Here is a 15507-nt window from a genome sequence, read left to right on the forward strand (position 1 = left end):
CCTAAAACTAATAATTTTTTAAATTGATGTATTTCCCTTAGTCTTTTCTTATGTTTATAATTTAATTTGTATTGTTGTAGACACCTGGTTATAGAAATATTTAAAAAATTAAAAAGTAAAAATTTAATTTGTATAAAACTGATCATGATACAGTTAATATGTTCTTTTGTACTCTTGCAAGCTTCATATTTTTCAAAAACATGATTTTCAGTGCCTGCATGATATTCTAACATGACTATAGCATAAATTTAACCATTCTCAATTTTTCAATGTCAAAAAGAAATGCTGTGGCTTATAACAGTTGACTGGATTTTAGATTTTTCCTTGGGATAGATGACTGGTACAACAGGAATGGCCATTTGTGAAGATCTTTATACACACAGTCTCTACTTTCTTTACCAAAAAAAAAAAAGAAGTTTATACTTATGAAACTTCAGGCAACAGTGAGTGTGCAGGTCTCACCATATTCTAGCAGCATAAAGAATATTTTTAAGTCTTGGCTAATTTAATAAGGAGGAGAAGTATATCATTTTCATTTAATTTGCATTTTTAAATTATTCCATAATTTGGAAATTTTTGTGTTTATTGACAATTAAGTTTGCTTTCTATAGATTACCTACTAATATCCTTGACTGCTTTTCTTTCAGACTGAAATTGTTTCTGTTTTATTCTCTCACAGAATATGTTGATGTGCCTTTTTAATAGACCCATACACAAGTATTAGAGCTGTTAAAGCATAAAACATGAGACAATGCTTCCCAACGTTACAACACACACATCCAAAAGAAAGGTCAAGTATGCTAAGATGATAAACTTCAATTTCTAGTACCTGCATTTCTGTAGCCCTCTTGTGCTATTATCATTGCGCTATTTTGATTCTGAAAGTATAATACTAACATCAAATTCTGTCCTATTATTCTGACTGTACCCAATGTTATAAGGATATTTATAAAAACAACGTCAAATTATATGTTCCAAAATCATTTTTATAAGAAGTTTATTTTAAAACTTGTTTTCAAATGTTAGATACCTATTTTCTGGAGCTGTAAGTTGCAGACCTTTATCAATGGAGTAGCTTTATTTCTAAACCTTTCTAAGGTGATCTTTCTACACATCTCTCCCTGCTCAAATGTTTTCTCTTTTGGATCAAATCTAAGTTCCAAATGTCCACCTTACTTCTCCTGAAAGGAGGCTTTCTAAGCTATCCTCCACTCCATGCCAGGCCTTGTGGAGCGGCTCCTTGTCCCTGTTCCCCCCACCCTGAACGTCCATGGCTGCGTCTTTTCCTCTCTCAGTCCATTTTCCCCGCCTAGCCAAAGCTCTACCACCTCCTGGTTGGGCTATTTCAACAGCCTCTGACGTTTTGCCTCTAGTCTCTCTTCAACTGCAATCCATCACATGCTGCCAAACTAACCTTTCAACTCCGTTTCCATCACGTAATAGAAGTCAGAATCTCACTCAGTCTAAGCTTCCAATTTCACCACTGCTCAACCTCCCCCTACCTATCCAACCTGCTGCCCCCCTCCCTCAGGGCAGGCTAACTGATCTTCCCTGAGTCCCAGAAGACTGGCCCTTGAATTGAAGGTTGAAGTGGGGAGAGCAACAGGGGGTGGCAGTGGCTGTCTTGCTCTCTCTGGGGGCCATAGCTCCTGCAAAGCTGCCCTCCCGGGAGGACACCAGAGACAAAGGGCTCCTGCCCTGGTCCTTGCAGGATGTTCTGGGCTGGCCACCTGCTCCCTGCCAGGACCCTTGGCTGACAGCCTCTCCGTGATTTTTTTCACATTATCACTCAGTTCCTCTAACTTATCAAAGGAGAGGGCAAGTCATGCTTTCTGATTTCTTTCTCCACTATACAATGACTACAACACATCACACCTTCTTAGCACTTAATTACAGACTGTGCTGTCCTGTTCCACAGGGTCATAAGTGTGTTAACCTGCTCTACCTAGCTAGGAGTAACATTTTTAGCATCTCCCACAGAGCTTAGCAAGCCATAATCTCACATCTGCACACCTTCACAAACATTAAAGTTATACCGACAAGTTAGCAGCAACAGCCTAAAGATCTGCCTGCTCATGGTTCTTATTTATCTTTGAAAAAAGTTAGTAACATTTTTCACCAGGCACATCTACATTTCCAAAAGCCAAAAAGATTTTGTTATAAGCCTCACACCGAAATTGCCGTTTGCTCTTTAGAGGTGTCAATCTGAAAACATCATTGAATTCTTTCCTTGTCTTTAGTGGCCATGCCTTTGCATTCATTAAAGTCCTTCTTAGAATTGCCACGGTCATGGTTCTTTATATAAAAGTTCACGCTCATGAGTTTGGATAGGCCCAGCTTTCTGAAACCCACCCAAGGGCCCACTGGCAAGGCAGGTGACTGCTCTGATGCTTGTGCCACCAAATGGTTCCATGGTGCTGGCATGACACGCTACAGGACAGTTCCCCAGGGGGGCTCACAGGAGCAACCAGCTCCTCCCCAAAAGGCCTTCAGCTGCTCGCTGGATCATTTTCCCTCGGATATAACATTATACTATTGACATTGTTGTGCTAACCTACAAAAGCACTGGGCTAACCCACGGTTTCCCGCCAGTGCCTAACCATAATAAAGCTACCATGGGAAAATGTGCTCCAATCAGATGCCAGGAATGTGGTAATGGGTTTGAGGAGGCCAGAATAACTCATCTCCTCTTCCTACCCACATTCTAATCCAGCTGGGAGAGGGCTGAGCAGGGGCTAGCTAGCACCTCAGTCGCTGAGGAGGCCAGGGAAGGACAGGCCATAGGCACAGGGCAACCTTGCACTGCCCAAGACAGGGAGCCTGGACACTAAACTGTTGGGGCTCAGCAGCAACAGAGGTCTCGCCTGTGGAAGGCACCCCACAAGCCCTGCCAGAGGAGCAGAGCTGGAGGGGGGACCCTCTCTCTGCAGGTGCCCCAAGGAGGGCTGAGCGGCAGGAGCAATGGGGTGGCAAGGTCTGAAGAGCGCAGCAGACAGACAGGGACTTGTTCCACAGGTGAGCAGGAAGGAAGCAAGGAAAGGTCCCCCTAACATGGGTCTTTGCTGTACTCTCTCCACCCGTGCAAGTTGACAGTGACCATAATGATCTAGCAGGCCTGGGACTGCGCTCTGACCGCCAAGGGGGTGTCAGAGAGGGCACAACATAGTGGAGGGAACAAAGATGCCAACATGCCAGGACACAGGAAGTGGAGTCTGGAGCAGCCCGTCAGCTGGGCTTCCAGGACCTGATACCACCAGCGCAGACTCGCAGTGCAGAGCCCAAGTTCAAGAGAAAGGGCTGAGCTTGAAGTTTCACACTCAGAGACCATCACTCCCTCCTCCCCATGCAACTCAAGTACCGACTATGACTTTCCTTTTTCTGCCTGGGGGATAATGGACAAGCACCTTCTAAGCACATCTCAAAACAGTGAGAAAAGGAGGATGGGGGTTCCTTACACGAAGTAGAGTATCAGGAGGGTAAAAGATGCACAAGTAAACTGTATAAATACATGAATTAATGCTTTAATGCCTTGAATAAAAAGACTCATTTTTCTTACCTCTCGGCCTGGTATTAGGTGAAACAAGTCAAATCACTCACTAGATCAATAGCAGGCTGAAGCAGTGTTATAAAGAAGTAAAGAGTCATGTTACAGGTTTGCCAAGTAAAGACACTGTTATTGTTGATATTATTATGGTAGTGATCCATAATGTCGGCTGGGCACAGACACCTGTAATCCCAGCACTATGGGAGGCCGAGGTGGATCAGCTGAGGTGAGGAATTCGAGACCAGCCTGGCCAACATGGCGAAACCCCATCTCTACTAAAAATATAAAAATTAGCCAGGAGTGGTGGCACGCACCTGTAATCCCAGCTACTCGGGAGGCTGAGGCACAAGAATTGCTTGAACCCAGGAGGTGGAGGTGGGCAGTGAGCCGAGATCACGCCACTGCACTCCAGCCTGGGAGACAGAGCAAGACTCCGTCAAAAAAAAAGAAAGAAAGATGCCAATGACATGGGCAGCTCCCTGACCTGAAAATACTGAGCTGCAGAAAATGACAGGGAGTCAGCAACTGTCAACCATTCTGCTAGGTACGGCCTGGGTTTTTGTGCCACTCCCATAGCCCAACCATTCACCATACCGAGACAACAGTAAAACAACAACAAAAATGAAAACTGTGGTGCTACAGCAGTGGCACTGCCTGCCAGCCAGCAATTCAGCTATAGCAGCATCACCACCTGTGTGCTCCACAGTGTGGTGGTGCTTATGTCCTTGAAAGGAAAGGAAATTACTTATGTCCTTGAATTGTGTCCTTATTAAGGTATTTGACAGCATATAAGACAGTTTTCCTTATCCTGCTGGCCTTTAGCAGCTAAATGGAAGGCTCTCAGCACCCCAGAGTAGCCACAAAGTTCCCTATAAAACTGGAGGTTTGCTTCATACACCAGCCCAGATGTTTATTTTATTTTTTTTAATAAGTGGGAACATTGAGAAGTTAACATACTAAATCTGGTGATAAACACAGCTCTGAAAATTAACACAATTAAGACAAATGTTAAAATATTAAGTGCACCAAAAACAGCAAAATTTACATTTTAGGTAGAGGCTTATCATACTCAAGCTAGTCAAGAGTTTATTCAATTGTGACAAGAAAAAAACTATAAACATGTAAAAAATCCAAAAATATACCATCATAGACTGTTCGTGTGGGAGAAAGCAATATTAAGACTTGGGATTTTTTTTTTTTTTAATCCCCTGGCAAAGGAACATCCACCCACCCTGTAACATATAAGACTACTGATTTATACATTTGAACTCTATACCTATTTGAGAATATGACTGAGTGTATGACTGTGGAAGACAGTCTGTTGTTCTGTGTGTTCACAGAAGCAGTATGCAAATATTTCACGGAGGCTGCATATTCACACAAGTTAACGCAAATACGAGGAACAAGTACTGTGTGATCTAGAGCCAAGTGGTATGCTGAGTTTTTCGAAGGCAACTCTAGTCCTGTGCAGCAAGATAAAGATGCTAAGTGAATTACATCTTGGATAAACACTGAGAGAAACTTTGAGGAAGTCAATTCTGTAATAAGCTGAATACTTTGATGTCGGCTACGTCTTGGACTGATAAGTTGGAGCACTACTAAGTCTTGTAATGAGCATGTGTCTTTCAGGTTGAAAATGTCTGCCATTGATAAGATACAACATCTGAGGAAAGAGGCCTCACTGACTATAATCTGTTAACAGACACCGTTCAGCCTCTCGATTTTTCTCCAGGAGCTGGTGCTAGAAAGTGCAGGTGTGTAAGATCATGATGTTTGTTGTTCCTATCCTTCTAAGACCTAGGTTATTTTGATGGGACTATCCAAAGCAATTTCTGCAGAGCAGTTAATGCTACAGGCTGTAAATGAACCTGTCCTGCTTTGAGTCCCAACACTACTCATTAAAAACTATGATCTTAGACAAATTTATTAAACAATCTCCTCACCTGTAAAATAGCAATTATTGTTCCTACCTCAGCATTTTGACTAATCCTACTTTAGGATTCAGCAAAAATAGTTCATGTAAATAGCTTAGCAAAATGCTAACTGACACAAACTCTACGCTCCATAAATGTTAGTTACTGACACCAACCCCTTGGAGTCACTGTTCTTTTAAAACTTTTGATACTGATAAGGTGCAAACTTGTAGTAAAGTTAGAATAGTACAAGGATCTCCCATAAATCCACACGTATCAGTTATTTACTTTTTGACTCATTTATTTTGTTATTCCAAGTCATTTTCAAGTAAAGAAATAGAATAAAATGAAAATTGTCTATACTCCATCTCTTCCATTTCCCTGTCAGTCTGAGTAGCAGTGAGATTCTAAGTAGGCTACCCCAGAGCCCTCCCTTTCCTAAGAAACCTTCTTATGTTCTAGCTGCTACTCACATCCCTGACCCCAACCCAAGCCTACTCCCATTTCAGATACCATCTTGTCTCCTCTTTACATGGTAAAGAGAACTAGGGAGGAAGGGACTGAGGAATCAAAGCTTCTGAGATTTGAGAATCTGGAGCTCCTATAGATTTTGAGAACACCCCGTGACCTCTAGTCTAAATCAGAAAACCGTAATATCCCAGAGCTGATCAAACATGCCTACACCACTGATCATCTAGGATAACATCACCCACCATGTTTGGAGAATTGCAGATTTGGGACAAAGAAGAAAATGACTGTTTCACTAGAAGGACAGCCATAACTCTGGTAGGAGATGAACATCATCAGGACAAGAGATAAGCACTCCCTCAAACCTGTCACTTTTAGTACCTGGGATATCTGAATCAACTGTATATAATCAACAAGAGAATTAGGCAAATAACATCTGGTTGCACTGATGGACAAAGGTACATAAAGATGTTATTTTCAAATGTCTTCTCCTGAAGAAAAATGAAAATTGTGTAGCCAATCACCATTTTAGGCCACTCATTCTTGTCCGGTCATCTGTAGGATTATGGTTTGAGGGATTTTTTAAAACAAAAGTAAAATCAATACATATGATTTGATAAGTTCAATGATTAAACTGAACTAATAAAAATAGTAACTATGCAATGAATATGCCATACGCTATACCAAGTGTGTTAGGTAGAGTAGCTCACCTAATCTCCACCATAACCCTGGGCAGTTAGGAGAATTTGTTATATCCATTTTTATGATTTACACCCTTATCCGTCTGACATCAAAACTCAAACTCTCAGCCGCCTCAGAAGGCAACCTCCACAAGAACAACTCTTCTCCTCATCTCCATGTGAGTAGAAGGGCCTTAGGTGTGGAAGGCAAGGACCTGGTAGTTTTAGGTATGAAGACATCCCATGACATATGGCCCCAAAACTACAGAACGCACCAACAGAGGAAGTACAGAAAAAAATAGCCTGGGCTGGTAAGACATAGCAATAGGTAGCATCACAGCATGGCATGGGTATTTTTAACACACCTTTGTCTATTAAGATGGCAACAATGCAAGCTCCAGAGCTGGTCTAGGTGGCAACAGCAGCACGATACTTATGTACGCAGATTGTGGAGTCTAGCTCATCTGGATTCAAATTCCTCCTCCACCACGTGCTAGAAATGTATGGCCCTGGGTAATTTAACTTCTCGTCCCTTTTAGTCTCCTCATCTGTAAAATGGGGATAATAATTCTACCTATTACCTAGAGTTGCTCTGATGAGGAAATAAAATGATCCATGACAACACTCAGCTGAATAACAACCCAACTGGAAATAACAGCCGGTCATTATAGTTATCACTGTTATTTTTAATATTGTTTTATTATTTCTGCACTATTTTACTTGATTGGCCCAACATATACTTAAGGGTGGGGTACACTGTTAATCAAGATTTTGAAATTCTCAAGATGAATATGTATGATTTTTCTTGCAAGATCGGTACACTTGCGATTAGTGAAAGCAAAATTTCAAGCACAAACAAGGCCAAGTACACAAGAACATAAACACTTTAACAGAGACTTTTAAAAACTTATTTAAGAATGTGGGCTTAACAATTTCAATATAGTGTCAGTTCTAACCATAAATAATTGCTAGGCTCATACACTTCAAAATACATCACCAACTGGCGTATTCTTTTTATCATATTCCTGTGCTCAAACTGATTTTATTATTCACTTAGTATGCTAGCAAGCACTGCCTTGGAAACTAAAGGCATGCTTATAATTCTTCAAGGGACTTCTCACTATTTGACTGCTTACTATTATGTTAAAGATGTTTAATAGTTTTTAGGTGTGTTGAAATACTATGCACATTTGCTAATTATGTTTTAAATGTCAACAGACAGATTTCTAAAATGTTGATGTAACAAGGCACAGTGGTGCATGCCAGTAATCCCAGCTACTTGGGAGGCTGAGGTAGGAAAAGCCTTTGAGCTCAGGAATTAGAATCCAGCCTGGACAGTATTGTGAGACCCTATCTCGAAAATGAAACGAAACAAAACAAAAATGGATAACAAATAAAATGTTCGTGGTTTCTTTCAAAATGATGAAAAGAGGTCACAGTGGCCACCAAAAAGTTAAAGTAGTTCCCCAAACTTGCTGCAGAACTAGAGAGAAAATTAACTACTAAGGTGCCATGTACCCTTTTTTAGACATACTGCAAATATGGTATAGAAATCTGACTGTTTTACACTAAGGATACTAGGTAAAGGAGGTGATGTGTCCAAACTAACACGTGTCTAATTCCATGCCTTTCCCTACACAAAGGCTAGGTGTGGAAACCCAGGTCGCACGCGGTCCCTGCTCAGCAGCAGATGGCTATTTGCCCAACCTCATCCTGATGAAATACATAGTGGAAAACTCAGATCCACCACATGACCTCTGCTGCCTCCTCAGCCACTACAGATGCCAGGAGAGAAGGCACGCCCCAAAGAAGCATCCCCTCTATTCTTCCATTAAAGCCACATCCACAGGGGCCTGCGTGCACCTTTCCATTCGATGTCTACACCTCTTAGAAATGATCTCTTACACCCTAAGAATACACGCTGGCCGGACCTAATGACAGAATGTATTTTAAAGAGTTTTTTTTTTTTTTTTTTTTTTTTTAAGAAAAACTGGCAAGTTGAAGAAATAGTATTAGATATAAATTGCCACAGAGTAGTTGGCACAAGCCCATCTGAAGCTGAAGTTAGTGCACCAAGTTTTCCTGCCATTCCACACATGGAAACATTACTTCTCCTGAATTTAAGCTTATTCAAATAATCACTCAAAACTACTGCAGGTAAAGGTAAACTTTCACATGAAGCATGTCCCTACAAACAACACAAGACAGGAAGGAACCCAGAAGACTTGACTGAGTCACAATGGCCACCAGAAAGGCCCATGAGAAACACACAACAATAAAAATATCTTTGAAACAGACCCCTAATTAAAGACACTGAGTCCCAGGAAGGTTATCTTTATGCATACAAGAACAAAATTTGATCTATAACAAAAAGGATAACATTATCACCCATATTAGCTGGCAAACACAAAAATACAAATACTTCCCTAAAAAAGCTTCAAAATTACTGTCCCGTATTTTCATAATTTATCTTATATAATATTAAAGTCAGCAATTCAGAAGCTTTTCTGGGTGTAACAGCATTGCTCATTTGCCACCAGCAACCATGCTTTATAATCAACTTTTTATAATAACTGAACAAAGTTAACTTTGAAGGTAATTTACTTATTAAACTGTTTTATACATACTCCACTAAAAACCAGGTTAAGTATTCTGATAAACATTGGCATTCTTCTCCACATTTATTTAAATAATGTATTCACTCCTTCCTTGCTTCTGTATGACTACAACCATCTTCTAAAATACAACTCTCTCCGAGGGAGACTGCAGCCCTGAGAACATGGGGGACCTGCCACCCACATGCCGGGAACCCAGAGACCTTGCCCTAATATGTGACTAGCAACAGAAAGCAGCCTCCGTAAGGGGAGATACAGAAGAACAAAATGTGCCAAGGTCTGGTTACCACAGGATTCTACGCTCAACCTGGAATGAGAAAATTCCTACAAAGTGCTATGTATCAGGCAAGTAACAAGCAAAGTGCTATGTATTCACCAAGTAAGGCTTCCCTCCCCTCTCCCATTTCACTGAACCCATTCACGTTCCTTGATGGACTCCCCACGTCCAACATCTTTTGGTTAAAGCTAGCAGATTACTTTTTTTAAAGTTCTGGAATGCTACTAGCAATGCAAAGGATAAAACAACGTTATCATGGTCCATTATCAGCTACCTCAATCATATGCTACGAGAACTCACAAGCTTCCTTCTCAAATCTTCGGCAAATCTGATTCCTGCCTCTGTGAATAGGATCAGTAGCCAACCAGCCAAGCAGGGAACATGCTAGAAACCTATATGCCCTGAGATCTCCCTCTTGAGAGCGCATCTATCCCCAAGTCCTATTCGTTGAAACTGTTAAATATCTCTCAAATCTGTCCATTTCTCTCCATCCCCATGGCCACCACCAATCTAGTCCAAATCATTGTGATTTCCCTATCCCACAGACCACAACAAAAGCAGGCAGGATATTGTATTGTCCTCTCTGCACCCACCAATTCAATCTTCTTCAAAACACAACTCTGCTCGTGTCAAATGCTGCTTAACACTCATCAGTGGTTCCTACTGCTTTTTTCAAAAATCCCAAATTCGATATCCTGAAAGCCCTGACCAAGTTGGATACTGCCTGCCTCGAGTCTCATCTTGCAGTTGAGTGCCTCAAATACACAGCCTCCCTGCAGGTGAGGGGCACTGCCTGAAGTGCCCTCACCTCTTCTTCTGCCATCATTCAGATGGCAATGCTAAAGCCACTTCCTAAGGGGTAATACCCCACCCAACGGACGGAATCCCCAAGTCCTAAGCTCTCACTCCTCCTGGCACCCGCTGCATCACACCTATGACCTTACAGTAGCTCTAGTTTTTGTGTGAGTTTACCATGTCTTCTCATGTCATCACTATATTGCCAATTCATAGCATTGCATCTTTCAGGTAGCAGGTACCCAACAAACAGCCGAATCAATGAGCAAAACCACAGATGAAACAGGAAGACTAATCACAGTCCAGATTCTGTGGCCATGAAAACCAATCCTGACATGCACAGAGGAAGCAAGGCTCAAAGGGTCACTTTAAAAAGTGCCTTAGATTCCACATTAGCATAAGCAAACAAGCCTGGGAGTGAACCAGCCTTTACTGACAAGTTAAGTTTCTTCATAAATATCAACACTATTTTTTACTTTTAAAAAGACATTTCTAATTTTCAAAGTAAAAGCAGAACAGAAACCCCAAAAAAATCCTCTTCTGAAAAAACAATCATGTTTGCAGTCAGTCACCTAACATTAGTTAAAATGCAACAGGAATCTAGTTATGGTGATCAATACATGCATCTAAAGTGAAAACAGTTGTCAAATCTTGAAATAATTATCTCTGCATTTTCCTAAATGGATAATCATAGTTAAAAAAAAAAAACCTCCAAAAACAGAAGCAAATTATTGTTGGTTTAGGAACACCTTTAAGAGTTATGTTGTCCTATGCTGTAGGATTCTAAAGCCTGAAGGTACCTTTGAGTCAGAACATGAGCAACAGCCGTACTCTTCCAGAGCCAACAAAGACAAGGCCAGCACCCCTCCTGCACCGGCACAATGCTAGGCACCAGGAAGACAACTGTAACTGACACAAGCTCTGCAACAGTGGGTGGCCAGTCACAGGCAGTTCATTTAATTAATCTCTCTGGGCTTTAGCTTCTTAATCTGTAAAATGAGAAAGTTCAACTAGCTCTCTAAGGTCCTCACACTCTAAATATCCAATCATTCTCTAATGAGTATAAAATGAATTTTATTTGACAATATCATTACAACTTCCTGTTTCTATTTCTTCTTTTTATCATGCAGATGTGATTTCATTTGCAATTTTTAATATACTGACAAAAGCAAAATATGGACACATAGTCATGGTGTTTTAAATTACCTTCCTAGCTCTTAACAACCACCATAATCAGCTATGGACTTCTGCTATCACTGCAACCTGAGTGATACCCAAATTGAAATAAATCCTTCCATCTTTGTATTTTTTGTAGAAAAACCAAGCGATTATTGATTCTCAATTTCTTTTATATTTTAACATCAGTCACCTTTGAATGTCAACACTTTTTTTAAAGACTAAATAATAAAGTTTCATAGAGAAAGGGGAAAATAGTACCTCCTGAACTAATGAAACTATAATGGTTTTGGAAACCTGTCTAGAAAAATGCTAAATTCTGAATTTCCAATCGCATGAAAAGAACAGTTTTTTTTAAGATACACAAATATGCCTACATGAGTGAACAAGACAACTGAAAGGGTCCCATAGAGCCAATATATTGCTGACATCATCTTAATATCACCTAAGATGTTTCTTCTCCATCCTTTTTGGTGAATTCAGCTATGTGACTGTGCTTACTTTTTACATGTAGAAATCATTTGCTGAAAAAGAATCACTCTTACAAAGTTGAAGTTTTAAGAGTCATTTGCTCAGACTTGACTAAACATTTTTATTCTTGTAATGCCATATTTATATTAGATGTTTCTAAGATGGCCATGGTGTCTGCTATCAAACCCAAAAGGTTGTATTTAATGAAAAATGAAAGATAACTATTACTTGTAAGTTTATCTTAAAAGTCAAATGTGAATATTTGTTTACCTATAGAACTGCTCTCTATTAGACAGTACACTCCCTGAGGGAAAGTACTGCCTTTTATTGTTTTAACCATGGAAGGTTTGCCAAGGTTTGCTGAATCAAAATTAACTAAAGGCATGGTGACTGTGTGGCAAGCAAACTTTTTCAAGCATATGTTGTAATCTTAGATTTGAAAGAACTACACTAACTTTGCACTTACATTGCTTTTATGGGTTACACAGCAGGCACACAGAAGCATTTACAGTGTATTCTCTCATAACAAAATATTTGTTATTTTGACCTAACTGCTTAAAAACTGTAACATGTTATTGACTTCGCATCTGTATGAAGAAACAGTTGTAACATTTCCTTGATGTTACTGTATTACAAAGGTACTCTTCATGGTACTCATTTTAACTCAATAAAAGTAAGGCTAACCTAGAAAGAAGACTCATTATGAAAAAAGTTCAGGAAATGTTCCTGTAAGTTGAACTGATTAAAAACTAGACCAAATACTGGTGAATCGATGAAAGTACTATTTTAAAACTAAGTTACTGAATACATTGCTATAAATTTGACTTCTATATTTTCAACTTGGGAAAAAAAGTTTTTTTCCTTGAAAGAGGAAAATAATATTTGGGTTTTTAAACATCACCTGTACAACCACTCTATCATTCCTGTATTGTGCCTTCTATGTTAAGACATATAAAAGAAAGTAATTTTTTAAAAAAACTAATTTAAAAATAAGACCATTGATTAAATGAATATAATTTAAAATTCATATACCAGTCTTTTAAAATTATAATTCATTTCTTATCTGAAAACTCATTTGAATCGCGAAAGCATAAACCCAGGATACAATTCATCATGGTTCAATTTAGTGACTCGAACAGAAGGAGAAAAAATTAGAAAATATAAAGAGAATAAAACCCACAGTGCTAGAAAACAGTCCCAATTCTTGAATACCAGGATGAGGAAATTCACCTGTTACAAGCCTGACAAAAATCCATATGTCCTTCTATCAGCAGATTGCCAAAAAAGAGAGAATGCCATATTTCCACTATTGGGCAAAATAAGAAAATTTAGCTTCTAAAATTTGCTGCTCAAGCCTTTATCCATTTCCAAATTATTTTACTTTACAACTTTTTTCTACAAGACAGATTTTTCAGGGAAAATAAACTTTTCCTGAGCAAACTGGAAGACATAAAATGTCTCCTATTTATCACCTAGAAAGGCAAACCAAGTCCTACTCCATGCCCCAAGCATCTAGCTTTCAGCCTCTCTATTATCATTGTCAATGAATGGGCCCCAGTCAAATGAAAGCTGCCATTTTAGGGTAAAGACTGGAGGGCTTCTGTTGTGCAACAGCAAGACAAAAACACTGCGCGACAGATGTACTCTGGGGGCTGGGAGAAGGATTCAACTTCGTAAAATCACTGCTCAAGTTATTTCTGAAATAGGAATTACCTTGTACTTAGACATTACTGCAATCTAAACGTAATTATAACTGGGATAAATCAGGTACCCATGCTGCTAAGGTCACAGTCACTAAGATATTTTTTGTCATCGTTAGACAAGATCAGTGAAGAAACAGACACGTATTTTATTTCCTCTTCGATTACTACGTATACTGAGTACTCCCTCCCTTACCGAGAGAACTGGGGTGAAATAACACTCAACCCCTTAGAAAGGTATCGCCCACTGCAAAGACGGCTTAAATTAAAATTTTTAGAAAATAAAAAATCAGGGCCTCACAAAATCCTTTAAAAATAAATAAAGACATGTAATGTATTCCAGAAATTAAGCCCCCAAAAGAGACACTTTTTAAGATAAGTTATTTAAACCGATTGCTAGATAACATACAATGGGAAACTAAAAAGTATACTTAGCAAGTGGAGCGCTGGATAGTGTATCTAATTCTAGTAATTCAAAAGGAAACTCTCTCCATGTGGGTTGCTACTTTTCTTTTGTCCATTGTCTGTTCAGAAGAGGGGGAAAAAAACTAGTTTAAACCAAGGCGTGAACAGTCTCTAAAAGTGACCTCCAGGAAAAGAGTCCGACCCATAGCAGGAGCACTCTCCGCGCCGCTCGCTTCACGGGGGCGCTCACAAAGCGGGCGGCCGGCGGGGAGTTTGGGGTGCGCTCCCACGGCTCCGGGCTCCTCGAGGCAGAGCCATCCGGAGAAAGGCGGCTCGGTAATGATGGCTGCTCGGGGCCGGCGGCTCCTTCCCCAGAGCCTCCCGACCAGCGCCCCCACCCCCGCCCGGGATCCGCCGCCGCCCCCCCACCCCCGCGACCTCGCCAGCCCCGCGCCGCCGCGCCCGCCCCGCACCGCAGCCCAGCCGGTGCCCGCACCCCCGCCCGAGCCCCGCGCCCCCAGCGAGTCCAATCCCCGGTGCGAACCAAACAAACAACGCGTCCCCCACCGCCCTCCTTTCCTCTCCCCGCTGACCGCTTGGCCTCCAGCCACCTCGGCCGTTCACGCTCCAAACCGCGGCTCTCTGCGAGGGCAGAGCGCACCCGGGTCACCTCGGGGGCCACCTGGTGACCCCCCCCCACCGGCGCTGACCCCCGGCGGGTTGGGGGGCGGGGGAGCCGAGTTGCGTTGGAAGGTTAAAGTCGCTATTATGCAGCTGCCGCCGCCGGCGGCCCGGCCAGCTCGACAAGGTGGGGTCCCCTCCTCGCCGCGCCTCCCGGCGCTCGCCCCGGCCCCGCTCCCTTTCTTCTCCTCCTAGCGCACTTGGGAGCCGCCGGGGAGCCCCAGGAGCCCCCAACTCCGGGCTCGCAACTCCGCGCCCGCGACCGGCACTGGCTGGGCTCGGGACACCTCCCGCGCCGCGTGTTCGCGCTGCCCCCACCCCACGCGGCGCCCCGCGCACTTTCCCCGCCGCCGACCCACCTCGCTCGGTGGCGGTCCCCGCGCGGGCTGGCGCCGCCGCGCCGGGAGGGACGCACTTTGTTCGCGCCGGTGCGGCCGCAGCTCCCGGCGAGCGCGGCGTGGTCGGTCCGAGGCGGGGGGCGGGGGCGGGAGGCGGGGGTCGCCGCCGTCCCCGAGCCGCCGCCGCCGCTGCTCAGCCGCCCCGCGCCCGCGCGCCCATCGCCCGCTCGCACTTGAGTTGGAGCCCAACTTTTCCTCCTTCCTTTTTCTCTCGAATGGAGCCGGCAACTCGTGCTCGGCGCCGGCGGGAGGAAACGCGCTCGCGCTCCCCCGCGCGCAGACACGCTCCCTCCTGTCCCCCGTACCCCCCCCACGCCGGCAGCACAACAAAAAGCCATTTACATGCGAGGAAGTGACCCTCGGCCGCACCGCGCGCCCCCGCCG

At 42.6% G+C, this 15507-nt stretch overlaps 1 protein-coding gene across 5 annotated transcripts in view; it reads right to left on the minus strand.

The window, feature by feature from the left end:
- CHD7 (chromodomain helicase DNA binding protein 7) overlaps window positions 1–15507 on the minus strand; it is a 183615-nt gene that overhangs the window by 167537 nt on the left and 571 nt on the right. The window contains exon 1 of one of the 5 annotated variants that reach the window (XM_032759700.2): window positions 15085–15167. The exons of the other annotated variants lie outside the window; for them this stretch is intronic. The gene's annotated coding sequence lies outside the window, so the exon portion shown is untranslated. Of the gene's footprint in view, window positions 1–15084; window positions 15168–15507 lie in introns of those variants that run through there. 5 annotated transcript variants of the gene reach the window in all.

The sequence above is a fragment of the Hylobates moloch genome, unplaced genomic scaffold, assembly GCF_009828535.3.
Source record: "Hylobates moloch isolate HMO894 unplaced genomic scaffold, HMol_V3 SCAFFOLD_9, whole genome shotgun sequence".
NCBI classification, from domain to species: Eukaryota; Metazoa; Chordata; class Mammalia; order Primates; family Hylobatidae; genus Hylobates; species Hylobates moloch.